Raw genomic sequence first — 8,117 nt, forward strand, 5'->3', positions numbered from 1 at the left:
ATTTCATATTTTGTAGTTAAGTCTGAAATTTTCTTGAAAATAATTGATTTGCGAATGTTTTAGTGGTTATATGTGTGATCTGCAGCAAATAATACGCAGTTTGACCCTCCCCCATCCAAGCGATGGATCTGTGTGCGGGAGTGCGTCTCCGAATAGTTCCTGGGTGCTCGCCGGAGACGTCTCTGAATTGTGTCTGCCGGCTTTTTGTAATCTGCTCTACAAGCGGTCCCCTCAATCGACAAGGATGTTGACATACTGTAATAAAGAAGCGGTTCTTTTATGCTTACAGTTCGGTCTGTCTCTTTACCTTCTTGTTCTTCCACATACCCCTTTTTTATCACACAATTAATGCCACACATCACGCCCTGATTTAGAGCGCCCAATCAGCTGCGCTTCTTTTATATTTCTGCTCTTCTTTTTTGTAACTTTTTCTCTCTCTTTCGTGAGTCTGTCTAGTTCCCTTCACTAGCACTACCGCCCCACTGACATCTCGCTGCACCTCACATATTTCACTATAATTTCGGCTTTTATCCCTGTCCTGTCCTCCTCCTTTTTCAAGCTTATGCGTCGTAGTACATTACATGAATATCACTCCGTCTCCTCAATCTCCCTCCCACATTACAAACTCCCTTACCACATTCACACCACCCCATCACCCCCCATCCATCTCCCAAACAACACCCCCTCTTTGCGTTCTACGCCTTCGGGCTCCAGACGCGGGTGAGCAATTTAGCTGCACGCGCACTCACACCCGCTCTCCCCCGCCCCGTCCTCGAATTATCGGGACGTGCCCAGCCCCATGCACCGCAGGTTAACACTAACGCTTGATTTTGGCCTGTCGTCGGCAGTTACCTGATCGCAACTCAACCCGTGCATGTTTCTTAATGGACTTGTCTGTGCAGTGAATTATTCATAAAGGACAAGACTAAATAAAATCCATAGGTAACTTTTCAACCTTTTTTGATTAATTAAATTTTCCCTTATTGGTCATCCAAGGGTATGTCCATTCCGTACTCAATCCTTTTATAAAAGTGTTCTCAATTACCACTTATACTTTTATCTGCTCTTGTTTTCTATTTAATTCGTGGATGAGGGGTGGAGTGATGATGTTTACGCTAAGGAATTTCCAACATAACTTTTAGACAATAGTTTTTATTAACCTTCGTTTCAAAACAAATGATTATTGTATTCCCAAACTCACCCCCAGGTTGCTTAAAAAGTTTAAAAACATATTTTAAAAAACTATTTAAAAAACTAGCATGACATTCGGTACACGGTGCAAAGACTTGCCCCACCCCCCCAAAAAAATAAAAAAAATAAAAAATAAAATAAAAATCAAACATCTTTTTCTTCTACTCCTCGATACATATTCGGGGTATCTTCCGTCTTTTTTCCTTCTTGTTCCGCCTTAGATGCATCTACTTGACTGTTTCGTTGAGTTATGTTCCTTGCTATTTTTTGTCATTATTTCATACTTTAAATAGAAATTCTGTCAAATATTTGGAATATTTAATAAATTATAGGAGGAAGCAGGAGCCGTTCTGTTCACTGTCCACTTTGTCCTTTAGATCGCTACTTCTGACATAATTATGTAACGCTCCTTTTTGTCCTGATACAGTCCATTACATCGCTCACCATTGCTTTCACACATCTGTTACCGAGTGCAGCCAATTTACAGAAGTTGGATTTTAAGATCTGAGAAAGCTATCTGTTTCATCCGGGGAAAAAAATCCTCCTTCAGTCTGAATGCCTGGTGAGGGAGCAAGTAACTCGTCTTCGAAAAGGTCAAAATGATTTATTTATTGTCTACAAGGGCTTTGATTTTCATAGTCAGAAGTAACACACGCTGTGCAGAAATTGAAGTCGGATTTGCACTTCCGTATTTTCCTCAGCAAGTTCACTCATGATTGGCAAAACTGGGTTACGGTATCTATGATTTATCCAACTCGAGTTGTTCTTGCCTTTCGACAAAACTTGACGATAAATTAGCTCATCATTCTCTACGAAAACAGGCTCCCGTGATGACCAGCACACACTTTAAAGAAGAGATACTTTCAGCTTACAAAATCTCCATACGAAACAATAAAAACCACAATGTGTGATCTTCTGAAGAGTCGTTAGCTGATAACTGGTTGAAAGAGTCATCAATTAAAAAAAAAAGAAGATAATTGTCAGAAAGTTGTGATATGAGAATGGTTCATTGCAGTTAACTCTTTAAGGACGAAGCGGACGCATGTGTCCGACCAGCAATCAGTAACAGACCAAAGGCGACGTTGCAGCACGTATCGAACCATCGTACACAAACCTAATACGTCACTTTGCATATTTCATAGCATACATACTTTTTTGCATGCCTCATTAAAGTTTCAGACAAAGAAAACAGAATGGAAAAATCAGATCGAAAAACGAAACTATGCCTCTATATTTTTAAAGTATGTACTCCGAAACAGTGCGTCTTCAATGAGTTAAAGAGGATTTGTGAGGGAGAGTAATTTTTCGGCCAATAAATATTAATTTGCTGTAGCAACAGCAGAGGAAGTTGCAGCAGCAAGAGGAAAATAGATAATACGTAGCAAGCACAGCAGCTTCAATGATGACAGTAAAAGTGATGTAATTGTAAAATTGTGAAAGGTCTACCAATCCAGCTTTTTTCTTTTTTAAAATATTTTTTAAAACTAAAAGTGAAACTGTAGCAGATACAACTGCAGTAACCACAAGTATTTTTTAAACATAAAAATCATTGCGAGCAAACCTTTAGCTTTGGTTTCTTTGCGCGTAGCGTTTATTTTAAAATGGCATGACTTGTGTATACCTATTCCTGATATGATAACATTTTAATTAGGAAAGAAAGCAGCGTTGGGAAGATATTCTTTTCTACCAGCCTCCACTGAAGCATCCTGACGTCAAATCATTTCTCAGAATAGTTTGATTTTCCCAGTGGGTTCGAGAGAAACAAATTAAACAGAACCATTGCCCACCAGCAGGGGGCGCATTTCCTCTGTGATCCCCTCGTGAATTCAGGGGAAATAAATGCAACAGCTCTAATTGTCCCTAGTGAGTTGGCGGGTAATAAATAGACTTACATCTCACCAGCAGGAGGTGCCAGGCTTCTGAGCGTGGAACAACACTCGGGAACATCTATGCCCAGACGTACATGTGTGATAATAACTTTGGTCAGTCGTGTCTGCCACCTTTCCTCCCTTCTTGCTTCGTCGTTACTATTAACACTGGTAAGTTCTCCCTTTCTAAAAATAGCCTGTATGTGTTCAGAGCGGCGTTACAAAAAAACTGAAACAATAACAGTTTCAATCCCATTCTATAAAGTAAAGTGATTTACTTTTTTGTAAACAAACATTTCAGTAGTTTTCATTTTCAGGCTGCTTTAATCTAAGAAAAAAAATGCACATCGCCAAAAGAACTTTCAATCTAATATTGTGAAACTTCTAAAACACTTTGCTTGAATCTTAGACATTTGTTGATCGTGAGCAGCCTTCACTGGCCTGTAACTCTTTGAGGATGTAGCGGACACATATATCAGTTCAGCAGCAAACCAAAATCAATGTGTCAAAATATAAACGAAAAATCTATTCAAATGATGAAGTTATATCTCAAAACAGCGTATCTTTAAGCGTTGTAAAATAACCAAAATCCATGGCCTCAATGAGTTAATGTGCTCTTTAGTACCATTCTTCTATTGTAATAATCTAGTTGATAGCCTCCGGTTCTACAGTGTATCTTCAACTTTAGATAGATCTGGGCGAAAGAAACGCGAACTGAAACCTGAGATTCCAATAAATTGCCCGCATTACAATGTTATAGAGAAGGATTAACTTAGCATCAACTGTGTAGGAACATGCTGGCATTAATATTTCGCTTCACAGTCTACATCGAATGAACTTCAGCAACCAGGAACCGATAGCGCGTTATTTGAACAGGGTTTTAACAGAGAATGCTGCTATGACTCGTTCCTACTGCTTGTCTCATTGCATGTTGTTCGCTTTTAATTATCTAGATATAGTAGAATCATGTGTAGACAATATCAAGCAAAGTATTTATATCCTCTGTAACAAAACTGAAGGATCACTTTCAGTCTTTATGAGAAGCATATTATTATATTTTGAAGGGATATAAAGTTTTCGCAAAAGATCAATGTATAGCTTGTAATTTTTACGAAGGATTCTGATATATTCTCATAAAATCACTCATCAAGTAGCCCCTCCCCCAAAAAAAATCAACAACAAACAAACAACCCCCGCCCTCCCAAAAAAACCCACACCGAACAACAACAACAAAAAGAAACAAAAACAAAAACAAAAAACAACAAAAAACCCACACACAACGAAAACAACAACAACAAAAGACAAAAAAACAACAACAACGACAACACAACAATACAAAAACAAATTAGAACAATAAAAAAGCTATGTTGACGAATAGCCATTCTATCAACTAAAATAAACAGATAACGGTCAACAATGTAATAAAACATTCCAAAACTCAGTCAAACGTTCAACCAGGAGGCTTTATCTTACTGATAAGAAACCGTTGTATTTTGCTGATCGAAAGCATTCATCCTTTTTCAGAGATAGATAAAACCTGTTGGTGCCGAAACGGCAGGCTCCCATTTTTTGGTACTCGAGTCCTGTGACATTCGCTCCCGTTTTGATGTCTGAATTCAGCGGGAGGTCAATTTCCTCTACTTAGGATTTCAGTAAATCGACCGTTGCCAGCCTTGATGCGAAACGGATGTTCCCACGGGGAGACGTAATACAACGAGTTAAAATTCTAATTTCCGATCTAAAATGTAGAAATGTATCCAAGGATGATAAAGCACATTTGCGTAGCTCTTGTTGGCTCCAGGCATCTATGAGGCCCCCAACCTTCTTTCAAAATTTCGTTTGAAACCAATGCCTGATATAAAATGAGGTCTGGGCTGTTTTTGTCAATGAATTTAAAGCAAAAGAGGGTGCTAGGACGCGAAGGCCTCAGTGTCGGTCACGGGTAATGAAACTAAGAGTGCCTGGACAAACACGATGGAGCACAGAGAAAAGAACTTCCACTCTCGCCGAGTAGCGCTTTTCGGGAAGATAGACAGAATTTTGCCGGAAGTCACAAAGTAGATTGTGTTTGCACAAGAGAGCTAACCAGCCCCAAGTCTCCATGACGTCTCCGGTGATTTTGTTAGCTAGTGATGACGCGGTAGGAAAAGCCGATCCACTACGTTACGACTGTGTTACGTTGCAGGCCTGAACATACTTTGTGAAAAGGCCCGAATATACTTTGTGAATAGACACGTTCTCAATTCATACGGCCTCAACAGTGCAACCTATGTGCTGAAATTGCAGCCCGTAAACGAACATGAAAACGTACACAGTAAAATATTATGAATAAAAACAAAAACAAACACAACATAAAAAACAAAACAAAAAGAAAACCCGTAGCAAATTTGAAAGAAGAATCCAAACTAAAATCTTTTTTAGACGAGTATTTCGAGCTTTATTTGCATGTCTGTCTTCTATTGATTTTTAGTCTATGTCTGTAACAATGTCTTCTTATGCGTAATTGCATCTTGTTTCAAGTAAGCGGCGTTTCTTTCCTCGAAATGACATCCTCACGCACCGCAATAAAATCACAGGGGAATACTTTCTGAGTGTTGTTCTTATAGTATATAGTATTTAACATGCATACACATTCCACACGCTTCTCACTATTACTGTATAGCAAACACGTGTTGATGACCTTTTGATAGGATTTTTTAAACCATGCCCTCAAAAAAAAGAAGAAAAAAACCCAAACAGCAAAATCAAATAGCCAACGCCACTTTTCCTGACAAGTTTCGTCAAGCGTACAATTATCTTATACGATTATGCGGTAGCGTTGTACAATATTTACTAGGCCTCTTTTATGTTTCAGGGTTGCTTTCACTCTGCACCGATGAAAATGTATACTGCGTATTGATTTAGATACATGGAGTTTACAGCACTATTCATAAGCACCCGTTCCGCAGTGCGGGTACGCAACTCACCTAACGCCTTATTTGTAAGCGAATCCGTGTTTGTTGATGTTGTCGCTGAGGTTATGTGCTCACTACGATGGTCATGTCAAAGATAGGACATGCTGACCCGAAGTCAGGACACCTGGTTTTGAGAGAAAAAAAATGTCCATGGGAGGTTGGACAAATTAAATATTTTCGTGATTACTCCACCACACGGTGCACTGTATTAACTGTCTTTACAACTTAGCTCAGGATGGCAATGAAGTAAAAAATCACAGGCCTATTCATTATGATTGTGTATCTACAGATGTTACGATTTCTGTAGATCATAATCTTGTTCCTGATTGAGAACAGCTGCGACGAGCAGTGAGATGACATGGAGAAAAGGCTAAAACTCTACCCTTGCTCTTCTCGGCCTTAGTGCAGCTTTTGATACAATCGATCATTCTATCAGTGTTGAGCGATTGTCAACAACATTTGGAATTTCAAATACGTTTTTTCGACTGGTTGAAATCTCTATTTTTTTCAGGCTGGACGAAGTCCGTGACTCTGCGTGGAACCCAGTCAACCTATTTTGATCTTGCCCATGACGTACCGCAACGCTCAGATTAGGGTTCAATTGTATATGCTTCATACATTTTACCTCTTGGTAAATCACCTATGATACGCCCTCCCACCCCCCCCCCCCCGGACGGTGCTACTGACTGAAGTGTCTGTAGGCCATTAACCATGCTCTTATGCACAGTAGAATTGTAATTGTAAATGGGCTGATTCATCAATGTCATGCTCATAACTGTGCCTGAACTTCAACAAGGAACTGCTGCTCTTTCTTTCTTAATCCTCACTATCGTCATTTTTTTCTCTACTCCTTTATATATGTTTGTCTCACTCTTGTGACCCGCTATTTAAAGGGTGCCTTGATAGTCGAAACAGACTTTGTTCTGTTGAAGCTAGAGAGGTGAGCAGAGAAAGCATAATTCTCTGTGAGGTCTTCTCTGTTGACAGCCACCCCTTGGCGCTCATATGACCTTATTATGCAGTTGCGAGTGCCGTAAAACATCTACTGAAACAAACTGATACTCAGCTGAATACAACTTTCCCCCCTCCGCATGTTGATTCACTAATTGTAAGCATGGGCTGAAGCGTTGGTGACTTTAAATCACTGATGTTAGCGAACGAGAACTATGCAATCCAAAAGTTCGTATATCCGATGATGAAGAGTGCATAATAGGAATGGAAAGATGTCACTACCAAAAACAAAACAAATAAAACAACACAAAAAGCCCGTGTGTTTTTGATGTAAAACTATCAATGGACTATCGCTATCTCATATCGGAGTGCTTTACTATGAACAACGCAGCATTAGGCAATTGTCTATTCTTGTATGAAGTCCCACTAAAAACTCCCATTTCACCTTTTGTGTTCTCTCTCAAGGAGTATTGCAACTCACTCTAAGTAAACCACCCGAAAACCACCATCTTGAAACTACAGCTCTTTCAAACCCAATCCACGACAATTGAGTCTTACAAGAGGAAGAACGACCTCATTATCACCGCTATTATAAGAAAACTCAATTGGCTCATAAAAACAGCTTGTATCACTTGCAAGATTACCGTCCTTGACTATAAGGTGTTAACAATTAAGCCCCCTTATTTTTCGGTTGCCTCCTTCAAAACATATATGTTCCACTAACTTTCTCAGACAAGGAAATCAGTCTCTAATGAAAGCACCGAGGAAGTAAGGTCTCATCTAGCTCCATCAGCCTGGAACTCCTTCCCACAACATTTTTAGGGATACAAAGTCGGAGGCAAAAACATTTATTTAAAAACGTACCGTATAAAATGCTGTCTTCATTCTTTGTTTTTCCTATTCGTAGCATTCTAATGTGCTTACTGTGATGTGCATATTATACATCGTCATCGGTTGTGCTGTGATAGTATAAGTGTCTGGTTACGTATTAGCGTTACTCTAAAGAGCATAATAATTATGCATCCACCTTCGCGCATTTGTACCTTCCGAGAATGGAATAGATATGCAAGAATAAACAGGTATGTGTGCGTGCGTGCGTGTGTGTGCGCACGAGTGTGTGTGTGTGTGTGTGTGTGTGTGTGTGTGTGTGTGT

General features: G+C 39.5%; 1 long non-coding RNA gene across 1 annotated transcript; it reads left to right on the forward strand.

Annotated features, from left to right (window-relative positions):
- Nucleotides 1-691: 691 nt before the first annotated feature.
- LOC118477874 lies at nucleotides 692-4,223 on the forward strand. The gene is made up of 2 exons (XR_004858670.1): nucleotides 692-942; nucleotides 3,094-4,223. It is a non-coding gene; the product is annotated as an uncharacterized LOC118477874 (long non-coding RNA).
- The last annotated feature ends 3,894 nt before the right edge of the window (nucleotides 4,224-8,117 follow it).

Source organism: Aplysia californica, unplaced genomic scaffold (assembly GCF_000002075.1).
Source record: "Aplysia californica isolate F4 #8 unplaced genomic scaffold, AplCal3.0 scaffold00001, whole genome shotgun sequence".
Classification (NCBI taxonomy): Eukaryota; Metazoa; Mollusca; class Gastropoda; order Aplysiida; family Aplysiidae; genus Aplysia; species Aplysia californica.